Genomic DNA, 12,184 nt, shown 5'->3' with positions numbered 1-12,184 from the left:
TGGAAAAGAAATTTTAAAAAATAAGTGAACCCAACTGCCAGTTCTTTGAAAATGATAAATCTCTGGTCAGGCTAACCAAAAAAAAGAGAACAGAGCACTTTACCATATCAGGAATGAAGGAGAGTGTAATCACTACTGATCCCATGGATAGTAAAAGGACCATAAGGGAACAATAGGAACAATTTTGTAAATCCAAAATTAATAACTTAGATAAAATGGGCTTTTTATCTGGTGACACACAAACTATTAAAATACACCAGTAGGGCAGAAATGGATAACCCAAAAGGTTTTATAATATTTATTGAGGAAGTTGAAATAGCAGTTAATAATCTTCCACAGAAAGAAAATAGTCAGCTCACATGGTTTCCTCAGTGAATTTTTTAAACATTTGCCTAAAAATAAACTAATTCTATATAATCTCCCCCCCCCCAAGTAGAATAGGGACCACCTATTCTCACTTTATGAGGATTGCATGACCCTAACACCAAAATAAAATAAAGCTATTGCAAGAAAATGAAAGCACAGACTAATTTCTGATGAAGATAGAGACAAAGATCTTTAACAAAATATGAGCTAATCTAATCTCGCATAGCAGAATAAATCAGCACAACCAAGTTGAACTCATTCCTGGAATGCAAGGCTGGTTCATCATTCGAAATGTGACCAACATAACTTATCACACAAACAGATGAAATAAGAAAAACAGTGATCATATCAACATATTCAGGAAGATCATTTGACAAAATTACTGATTCATAATAAAACTCTTTAAAAAACTAGGAATAGAAGGAAATATCTATAACCTGATAAAAATGCAAAAAAATTAAAAATCTACAGCTAACGGAATACCTAATTATGCAACACTGAACACTTTCATACTAATGTTAGGGATAAAGCAAGGACTCTTAGCAGTACTATTCAACTTTTATAAGTCATAGGTAGTGCGACAAGGCAAAAAGGAGAAATAAAACTATCTTCTATTGTACATGGCATGGTTGTGTGTGTAATAAACCCCCAAAACCTGTTTTTTAAAAATCCCTGATAACAAAATTCAAACATGTAGCTCTATATTTTTACTCTCCCTCTGCCAAATACTTAATGTTTTTGTTTTCATGATCTACATTTTATCTTGTGTTAAGAAATTTTATAGGTATAGTTATTTTAACTTTTGTCTTTTCACTTCCAATAAAAGTCTCCAAGGGCATAGTTGTTGTTGTTTTCTAGGTCCCTTGTCTTCTGAAAAAGAATAAAGTGGGAAGATTTGCATTACCCATGACTTATGGTTAGGTTACCAGAATCAAGAAAGTGTGATGTTGGCAAAAGAAAAGACATCATTGGTAAATGGAACAGAATACCAAACCCAGAAATATATCCACACAAATGTGGTCAAGTGATTTTTGACAAAGACACAGGACAATACAATGAAAAGAGGCATCTTTTTGACATATGGGACTAAAACATTTGTCTATATATATGTGTCAATATGAGATATGTATATAAATAATATACATATATGTCCATATGCAAAAAAAAAGAACATAAACACAAGCCTCACTCACAACTTACACAAAAATGAACTAAAAACGTATCAATTTATAAATATAAAGTATAAAATACAAACAGTCTAGAAGAAAACATAGGAGAAACTCTGTGTAAACTTCACTTTGGTGATGAGTTTTTAGATACAACATCAAAGCCTGATCCATGACAAAAATTGGTAAGATGGATGTCATTAAAATTAAAACCTTCTGTTTTGTGGAAGTCATTGTCAAAAGAAGAAAAGGACAAGTACAGATCAAGAGGATATATTTGTCAATCACATATTGGATAAAGAACTTGCATCTGGAATATATACAGAACTTAATTTGGCAATAAATAAAATCCATTTGAAAAATGGGCAAATAATCTGAGCAGAAAACTCACCACAGAAGACATACAGATGGCAACTAAACATATGAGATACTCAACATCATTTGTCATTAGAGGAATGTGAATTAAAACAATGAGATGGGGATCCCTGGGTGGCGCAGCGGTTTGGCGCCTGCCTTTGGCCCAGGGCGTGATCCTGGAGACCCGGGATCGAATCCCACATCGGGCTCCCGGTGCATGGAGCCTGCTTCTCCCTCTGCCTGTGTCTCTGCCTCTCTCTCTCTCTCTCTCTCTCTGTGTGACTATCATAAATAAATAAAAATTAAAAAAAAATTTTAAAAATAAAACAATGAGATACCACTACATACCTAGTAGAATGGCTAAAAGCTAGAGAGAAAAAAACTCTGATAATACCAATTGCTGAGGAAAAGGAATAACAGTAGGAGCTCTCATTCATTGCTACTGGAGATTCAAAATGGCTTAGCAATAAAGAGGAATGAGCCATCAGGCTATGTAAAGACATAAATGGCTATAAAAATGAGTGTTGTTAAGTGAGTAAAGCCAGTCTGAAGAGGCCATTTAATAACATAGGATTCCAATTCAGAACCCTAGAAATGGAGAACAGATTAGTGGTTGCCAAGTTTTGGGGAGTATTATGGTTGAATAGGTAAAACACAAAACATTTTTAGAATATAACCATTCTATGTGATACTATTACACAATATTATGCATTTGTTGAAACCCATAGAACTTTCCAGTACAATAAGAGAATCAATCAAAGGAATGAGAGCTTTTTGGAGAAGTGGATGGTTCTAGGGTTGGAGCAGAGAATCTAGAAGATGAACTAAGTCCCAGAATTTAAAGATGAACTAAAAAACAAAAACAAAAACAGTGAGAGAATGTTCATAGGACACAGAAGCCAACTGAAAGATTTCTTAATGACTACAGCTAGAACCATTTGAGCAACAAAATAAATAATATAGTATTGAATTATAAACCAAAATATACAGTATATATCCCTATGTCCATACTGATATGAATACAAGGTAGAATAAATAAATGGAGTATAAATAAATCTCCCAAAGAGAAACATTTCAAATAATTTTGGTAATTGCTCATGCCTCAAACTGTTGGTGCATAATTCTCCCCTCATTAGTGTGACCTGCACATAGTAACTTCTTTCCAAAGAGGACATGAACATTGAGGAAGAAGGGGTAGAACCTAACAAACACTGTTAAAAGATTAACACTACTTCAGACAAATAATCAAGATTAATAAAAGTGTAAATCATGTTTTGAACAGGTACCACATATCTTTGCTCAACAAAAAATGGTTTTCCACTGTGATCTTTCCTCCCCAGACCCACAAACCTTGTGTAACCACGAGAGAAACTTAAAAAAAAAAAAATGAGGGACATTCCACCAAATACTTGACCAGCAATCCTTAAAACTGTCAAAGTCTTCAAAAACGAGGTAAGTCTCATAAATTTTCAGTCTAAAGGAGCCTGAGGAACATCTTGAATAAATGCAATATGGGATCCCATATAGGATCCTAGGACAGCCAAAGGACATTCAAGAAAAAAATAGTGATGTTGAAATAAAGTATGAGCTTGAGTTGTAATAATATATGAACATTGGTTCATTAGTTGCAATAAATGTACCACAGTAAGGTTAACAATGGAGGAAACTTGCAGTGTGTACAGGAACTCTGATCTATTTTTGCAACTTCCAAAAAACAGGTTATAGCATACCACATACCACACTAGACTGCCTCCACTCATCCAGGTATTTTTTTTTAAATGTTGCAATCCATATTTTTTTTCTTTTTTTTTCATATTTTTTAATATTACATTTTATTCTGTCCCTAGTGCTCCCTAAGTAACAGTCACTCAATAAATATATCCTGTATGCTAGTAGAGTGTCCTTTCTTAAATTCCCAGACAAAAATATTATTTTAAGGCGGAAAAAAGTTACAGTCACCAAAAAAATAGAAGCTCTTCATCACCACATTCCTTTAAAGGGATTCTTTCAGATTCTACTTACTTGAAAATAGAGGAAGAACCAAATTAATCTCTAATCAATGATAGCATGGAAGCCAGAAACCATGTTCTTTCACAAAACTTTTTTTTTCAGTCCTATGAGAATCGCAATAAAAGGCATGGAGCATTTTTAAATGGAAGGAAGCAAAATAACAATACACGTGAGCTTACAAAATTACACAGTGGAAAGGTTCATGAAGGCTCTTCAATGACAAAATTAATCCTGGAGTAGAAGAGAATCCCAGATTCTAGAGCTCATGTCTGAGAATCTTTTTTTTTTTTTTTTTTTTTTGTCTTCCCCTCCCTCAGTGCTTTTAACTCTGTCTTCAACAGGCAGCTGTTTTAACTAAGTGGCTTCAAGGGGATGAGGTGGGTAGAGGGGTTATAAGGTCTCACCTGCCCCAACAAAGTCCCAATTTACAAGGGGTCTAAAAGAATTAGGATTTCATGACATTAAATCACGGAATCGCTGAATAATTCAAGTCAGTAATTCTCACTATGCAGATATATTTCACAAACATCTGTCCCCAAGTTGCATGTGGACAAATGAATAGTAGTAACTTGTTAGGTCTCACTTAACAATGGCATATTCATTAAGGGTCTCTATTTTGCCAATCTGGAAAAAATTAGAAAATGAAAAAGAAAATGAAAAGGAAAATCTTTTATCCACAGTAACATAGGATTGGGGGGCGGATACTGTCCTTTGGAAGGGACAGGAGAAGAAGTGGTGAATCTCTTTGTATCACTAGTATATTAGAAAAGCTTGCCTCTATTTTAAAATTGGAGATCTCACTGGGATCTTTTCTCCCATGGCTCACCTCCTTTGTCACCCTTTCCTTTATGAGACCAGGATACAGCTGGCACGGAAACAAGCATGAAAGAAAAGGAAAAAAAAAGTTTTCACAATGAGTTAGAAAATCCCCAGTTTATATGCTTCACTGTATTTTTATTTCCTAGTTATATACTTAAGATGCTCCTATTTAAACATTTTATGGCTTCCTCTCTTAAAGCCCTTTCTTTTAGTGGTTAAGTACCTTGAAGCCAAGATCTTACATTAAAGTAGAATCTAATTAGACCTTTCAATTCAGACAAGCTACTGGACTCTTTTAGCTGCATTATAGAAATGTACAGTAAAACACTTTTTCCCCTCTGTGGCGAAAATAGCAGTTATCTTCAAGGAAAAAAGAAGGCAAAGACATGAATTAGCCCTCCTCAATTTAAGCACAAGGCATAGGTAGGTGACCCTGCCTCTTTGTCCTTCTACATAAGAAGGATTTCAAATTTTGAGGCAGCAACCGGAAGTGGAAATGTGCCTTGTTGCTGCTTTTAAGCCCTTAAATGCACCACATCTAAGATGCCTTCACACTGAAAGCATGAAAATTGCAGTAACTACTTCAATAAGCAAGTAGTTTAAATATAATTTCTGGCACCACATATATATTCACCAGGAAAATGAGTTAAGAAAGACATTATTTGGTTTCATAAGAAGGAAAAACATAAAATTCTAAATATTCCTGCCACTGTGCATCCATGAGAGTAACATGATTTAGAAAAGAAGAAACGCTATTAACTAAGATTCATATTTCTGGCGCCACATGTCCCTTGCTATAGTTTGGCTCCTGGATAGGGTGCAGCAAAGAGAAAAATACCAAATAGGTCCCCAAGTATCCTATCATGATGTTTAAAGATGCCCAACATTTATAGCCAACCTGTCTCTTGGAGCTCCGAAATCCACATTATTTGAACTCAGTTGTAAATATTTAGGTCAGGAAAGTCAGACCCAATAAATAAATAAATAGATAGATAAATAAATAAATAAATAAATAAATAAGAGGAGACAATGGTCATTTTCACTGTTTGAAGTGAGCTAAAATGTGCCCGATTTTTAAAGATGTCAGCATGCAAGAGTGCAAGACAAAGAGCATGGGATTTAGCAAAAGCATCTTGGTTTAATCCTGATGTGAGTGCACAGTGGCTGAGTGATATTTGCACGCCACTTATTCACTCTGAATTTCAGAGTTCTTATCCACGAGATGAAAACCAGAGCAGCACCAACCTCTGGTTGCCTACCAATGTGCCGACCCTATGTAGCAATAGTAGAAAACACAGTTTAGAATTCACTATCCAAAGATTTTGAATTTCCTGATGTTTACTGAATGTTTAACCTGGAGACATTTGCACAATTTCAAAACTTTATTTTTTTAAGTCTTTTTTTTTTTAATTTTTTATTTATGATAGTCACACACAGAGAGAGAGAGAGGCAGAGACATAGGCAGAGGGAGAAGCAGGCTCCATGCACCGGGAGCCCGACGTGGGATTCGATCCCGGGTCTCCAGGATCGCACCCTGGGCCAAAGGCAGGCGCTAAACGCTGTGCCACCCAGGGTTCCCAATTTCAAAACTTTAATGTAAGACTTAGCTACTGTTAATTATTAATATTGTTATAAAAACATTGTGGGTTTTTTTTCCACAAAATTCAACTTCTGCTTTTTAAACTGCGGTTGCCCTCATCACTATCATTATAGTTACAAATTCAGGTTTATGAATGCTATTTTCACCTGCTCACTTTCCTCTACACTCACCGGGGCATGGTTTCTAGTAATTTTTAATATTTTATTTATTTATTTAGAAAGAGAGACTGAGCACGCACGAACATGAGTTGGGGTATAGGGGCAGAAAGAGAGAAAGAGAGAATCTCAAGCAGACTCCACGTCCAGTGTGAGGACCCCCATCTCGGGCTCAATCCCACAACCTCGAGATCATGACCCAAGCAGAAGTCAAGAGTGCCAGGCTTAACTGCGTGAGCCCTTCAGGCACAGGCATGGTTTCTAGTATTTTGCACAAGAGGATTGTGCTATGTGGGGGTGGTTTAATGATAAACATTATTGATTATAGATACAGCATTTCTTGGGCTAAGCCAATCCATTAAAAAACAACAACAACAACAACTGTGTTTAGAGGAAGAATTGTATTTGCATAGTACAAAGAAGGCAAGCAAGTGCTATGGGAAATGCAATAGGATAGGATAAGATAACAGGATAACAGGCACACCCGAATCCTCTCCATGATGTGTCACAGCAATGCCACTCCTACATGTCTGCTAAAGCTCTTGATTTAGAAGACAACCTGCAAAAGTCCCTGCCTTAAGCATGGAATCTTTAGAGGAATCAGAAAAAAATTTGCTTGCTTTTTCATTTATTTGTTTTTGTTGTTATTTCTCCTCCATAGTTACAAATGGCATTATAAGACACTTCCAAGGGCTCCTGGGTGGCTCAGTGGGTTAAGCTTCTGCCTTCAGCTCAGGTCATGATCCCAAGGTCCTGGGATTGAGCCCTGCATCTGGCTCCCTGCTCAGTGGGGAGCCTGCTTCTCCCTGTGCCTCTCACCCTGGCTCATGCTCTCTCTTTCTCCCTCAAATAAATAAATAAAATCTTTTAAAAAAAGATACTTCCAGAATAGAAGGGAGCATATAGATGAATATAAACTAAAAAGGACGTCAGAGAAATCATTTTGTAATATATAAAAATAATGAATCACTATGATGTGTACCTGAAACTAATAGGATATTGCATGGCAATTATACTTAAATTTTTAAAAAAGGATATGCAATTTTCAGAGGCAAGAAATTAAACAGTATTCTTTGTCTTCTGGCCATAATTAAAGTACCACAAAACCTATTCTATTTAGCAACTTATTTAGCAATGATCAAAAACTTTGAAAAAGGTCTATATAAAGGAGAAAATACTAGAAATACAATGCTCAGGTGTACCATGAAATTATTTTAAATGTGTCATCCAATTTTAGAGGATCAGAGACAAAAATCTTTACGTTCTTTCACATAACACGATTTATTCCTTTAAAAATTTTCATTTGATCCTTGAAAACAAATTATTAATGCATTCATCCAAGTACCAACTTTGCCATTCCATCCATAAAAAAATGTATATTTCAGCAGAATCTGGGCAAATTCAATTTCTTTTTTTCTTTCAAATGAGGAAATCGATTATTTACCCTAGAAAGCCAAGATTAACAATGCCACATGAGGGTTATTATTCAATCAGAAGGGAAGGTAAAAATGAGGGGAGACGGGGTGAGTGGTAAAATTATAAACATATTGTGGTTAATATAAATAAAGACTAGTCATTTTTCTTTCAGTTTTTCAATTTTGCACAAGGAATATTCATTTGTTTTGTTTTGTTTTGTTTTGTTTTTCCCTTTTAGGTCTTCTAAACTGCAAGACCAACTCTGAAGAGGTTGATTATATCCTCCAAGGGTCTAATTTAAAAATGGGACCAAAATGGGACCAAATAGAACACTATTAATGGAGGAGATCCATGGTCTACACACTGTAACATACCCTACCCCATCACAGCCCCACCTTTCCTCCTGCTACCCTGGTTCCTCCCACACTCTCCAGCCACATTGGCTTCCTTGCTCTTACTCAAAACTCCTGTTTCTTGTCATTTTAGAGGTTTTGCATTGATTTTTCCTTCTTTCTGGAAATTTCTTTCCCCAGGAGTCAGGACTAACTCTGCAACTCTGACAACCTTTAAGTCTTTCTGAAGATTGCTTTTCGATGGTATTTATACTGAGCACCCTGTTGAAATGTGCAACCCTGTTGCAAGGACCACACTCCAGTCAATTCTAACCAACCACTACATTCTTCTTCATGGTGCTTCTAAGCTTCTGACATATAATTATGCACTGTTACTGTTAACTCTCATTCCCTCTTCTCTGCTGAAAGGTCTATGAAGAAATCTAAGGTCTCAAATGATTTTAGCTTCCACCTTAAGAAATTAGAAAAATTAGAGCAAATCAAATGCAAAATAAGTAGAAAAAATAATAAAAAACTGAGCACATATCAGTATAATAAAAAAGAGAAAATCAAGAAAATAAATGAAAATTTTAAAAGTTGATTTTTGAAAAAATCAATAAACCTCCAGGAAGACAGATTAGGGTAAGAGAAACTAGACAAACCATAAACAATGGGAATGAGAGAGGAGCCACACTGCAGAGTCCATGGATTTAAAAGGCTAAAAAAAGAATATTTTGAACAACTTAATGCCTTGGAATTTGATATCTTGAATGAAATGGACAAATTCCTTAAAGAAATAAACCACCAAAGCTCAATCAAGAAGCTGATCAATTGAACAGCCCTGTATCTTTTTTGAAAAATTTAATTAATATTTAAAATCTTTTCCATGAAGAAAGCATCAAGTCCATACAGTTTTCCAAGAAACCATATGTGAAAGGAAGGAAACTCACCATTATACATAAAGTCTGAAAACCTGAAGAAGCTATTTTCCCAACTCATTCTATGATGATTGCCTTACTCAAAGACAAAACAAAACAAACCCACACACAAAGACATGGTAAGAAAAGTAAATTACAGACTAATATCTCTCCTGAATATAGTTGTCAAAATTCTGAACAGATTCCAGCAAATCAAAACCAAACCTACCTAAAAGTATTAATAGGCTATGATTAAGTGGGGTTTATATTACATATACAAGAGTCACCTAGCGTGAGGAGACCAATCAGTGTGATTCACATCGTATTAACAAAATAAGGAAAAACAGGCATATGATTACTGAAATAGATGCTGAAAAACATATTTGACAAAATTCAATACAAATTCTAGAAAATAAAATAAAAGAGCTCTCAGCAAAACGGTAACAGACAGGAATTTCCTCAACCTAATAAAGGACATCTATGGAAAATCTACAGCTTACATCATGCTTAATCACAAAAGGCCTCCTTCTCCACCTATATCATCCAGAAAACCCAACAGCATCTACTCTCAGAATTTCTATTCAACGTTGCACTGAAGGCTCCAGGCCCTTCAGGAAAGCAAGAAAAAAAAAAAAAAAAAAAAAAAGGAGATCTCCATATCAGAAAGGAAGTCGGAAAATTTTGGAAAAAAATCTTAACGTCCTGTAAAATAATAGCAAAGCATGTAATGTTTGAGCAAATGGAGTCCAAAGAAGAAAGAAGAGAAAGAATGGGGAAGAAAAATATTTAAAGTAATCATGACCCCAAATGTCCAAATTTGGGGAGAGACACACATTTATGCTTGTGACCTGACTACCAAATCCCAAACAGAACAAATAAAATGAAACCCCACTCTTGAAATCCAAAATAAAAAGATGGCAAGGTCACCAGAACACATAATCTGTGAAGAACTGAAAGACAGAATAACCTAAGACAATCTAGAGTTCTACTCCCAGACAAAAATATTCCTCAAACATTAAGATAATATAAAGACATTTTATTAAAACTAAAAACCGGGATCCCTGGGTGGTGCAGTGGTTTGGCGCCTGCCTTTGGCCCAGGGCGCGATCCTGGAGACCCGGGATCGAATCCCACGTCGGGCTCCCGGTGCATGGGGCCTGCTTCTCCCTCTGCCTGTGTCTCTGCCTCTCTCTCTCTCTCTCTGACTATCATAAATAAATAAAAATTTAAAAAAAATAAAAAATAAAACTAAAAACCTGTTGCCAATAGATCTGCGACACAGGACAAAGGAAGTTCTCTGGGATGCAGTGGAGTAATGACAAGCTCCATTAGAAATAATGACAAGCACTGGAAATGATAAATATTTGGGAAAATACAAGACGTATTTGTTTTCCTCCCAATTTAGAAAATAAATATTTGTATATTCCAGGATGGTCTTTCTGCCTGCATACACACAGGAGAAGCAGTCTGCACTTCAATATCTTTAAAAAAAAGTATTTATTTATTTATTCATGAGAGACACAGAGAGAAAGGAAGAGACACAGGCAGAGGGAGAAACAGGCTCCCATGGGGAGCCCGATGCAGGACTCGATCCCAGAACCCCGGGATCAGGACCTGAGCCAAAGGCAGAGGCTCAACCACTGAGCTACCCAGGCATCCCTGTCCTTACCTTGTTTATGTAAAAAGCTCCTCCCTTGACTGCAGTCATAGTAATGTTTGCTTGAGGCTAATTCCCAATAAAACAAACAAACAACAAGCCATCTCTACTCAAGAGATATCTATGCTGGTCTGCTTAAGTCTCCAGCAGCACAGTTTTCCCAGAAATGTTTCATAGCTTTTTTTATGGACCTTAAAAGAAAGAAAACAGGTAAAGAGGCAGAGGTTTATGTCTCCAGTGTCTGATGGTTTATAACGCTGGCTACTGTAGTAAATAAGCCCTTAAATCTCCACGCTGTCACACCATACGCTTATTAGTCACCCAAAGCCCAATTGGTTGGGATGGGGAAGACCTGGCTGATCCTTCAGGAAAGCAGATTGACAGGGGTTTTTTCATCCTCGGCCAGAAGCTTCTAGGCTACCCTTTGCCTTCACATCCAGCTGGAAAATAATGTGATGAAATCTGGTTGTTCCTCCTTGAAAGTCTCCACAGAGTCACGTTTTTTATAAGAAGCTAAAGAAAAGGAAAAAAAAAAAAAAAACAATGTGGAAAATTTATTTCAAACGATGGAGAATGCCAAGCTTTATAAGCTGTTCCAGGCCAGAATTTCCCTAATAACTGTCTCATTGGTACCTGTCTTTAACACTGACAATGCTTTCGCAATCCAATTGGGCAACCTAATTGAAAGTGCTCATATATATTAGGTGAGCAGAGAGTTGATGGACGGTGAAAAAGCCAGAATGATTAGAATGAAGGGCATTACAGGAGCTCAGCAGTAAATGAAAGGCAGATGGGACCAGGTGTCAGATATGAAGACAAATAGTGATAAGGAAGAAAATAAGGTTTGAATATGTTGAACAACAGGGAACTTTGAGAGGATGCAGAGTCTTTAATTAGGGTATAGATCAGCTAGATCTTTGAAACTCAACTCTGTCGATGATGTTTTATCATGAAATAGTTGGTCTACAATCACGGATGCTCAGTCTGCACACTCCTATCACCCCCCTCTCCCTTCAGACTTCGTCCTTTCCACAGCTTCTGAAGTCCTCAGGGAAAGTCTAGATCTTTAAGGACTCTGTTCAAAAATTGCTGACTGCTATGTAACCGAAGGTCATCACAGTTCCCCATCATTTCATTCTTGGCAAAATCCTATACATTGCACAGCAACCAGCTCCCATGTCACTATCTCTCTGTCCCTCCTCCAAAACCCAGGAAGAATCCACCCCTCTTCCTCTTTGACCCTACTGCATCATGTCCTACTCACTACTAATATTGGTTGGTGTTGCTGCCAATTGTCTTATACACTCTTAGCTCCTCTAGCCCCTTTATATTCTGTGACAAGGGCAGGGCCCCATCTGTGGCATGGGAGCTGCAAGTGGGAGCTGGAAT

The 12,184-nt window shown here is 36.6% G+C and overlaps 1 long non-coding RNA gene across 3 annotated transcripts in view; it reads right to left on the bottom strand.

Annotated features, from left to right (window-relative positions):
• The window catches only part of LOC140626009 (uncharacterized), a 157,126-nt gene that overhangs the window by 25,323 nt on the left and 119,619 nt on the right, over positions 1–12,184 (bottom strand). For 2 of the 3 annotated variants that reach the window (XR_012025247.1, XR_012025250.1), the window contains exon 5: positions 4,726–4,764. The exons of the other annotated variant lie outside the window; for it this stretch is intronic. This is a non-coding gene — a long non-coding RNA (uncharacterized lncRNA). The remainder of the gene's footprint in view (positions 1–4,725; positions 4,765–12,184) is intronic. 3 annotated transcript variants of the gene reach the window in all.

Source organism: Canis lupus, chromosome 37, assembly GCF_048164855.1.
Source record: "Canis lupus baileyi chromosome 37, mCanLup2.hap1, whole genome shotgun sequence".
NCBI lineage: Eukaryota > Metazoa > Chordata > Mammalia > Carnivora > Canidae > Canis > Canis lupus.
This window is presented reverse-complemented; position numbering and strand designations above follow the sequence as displayed.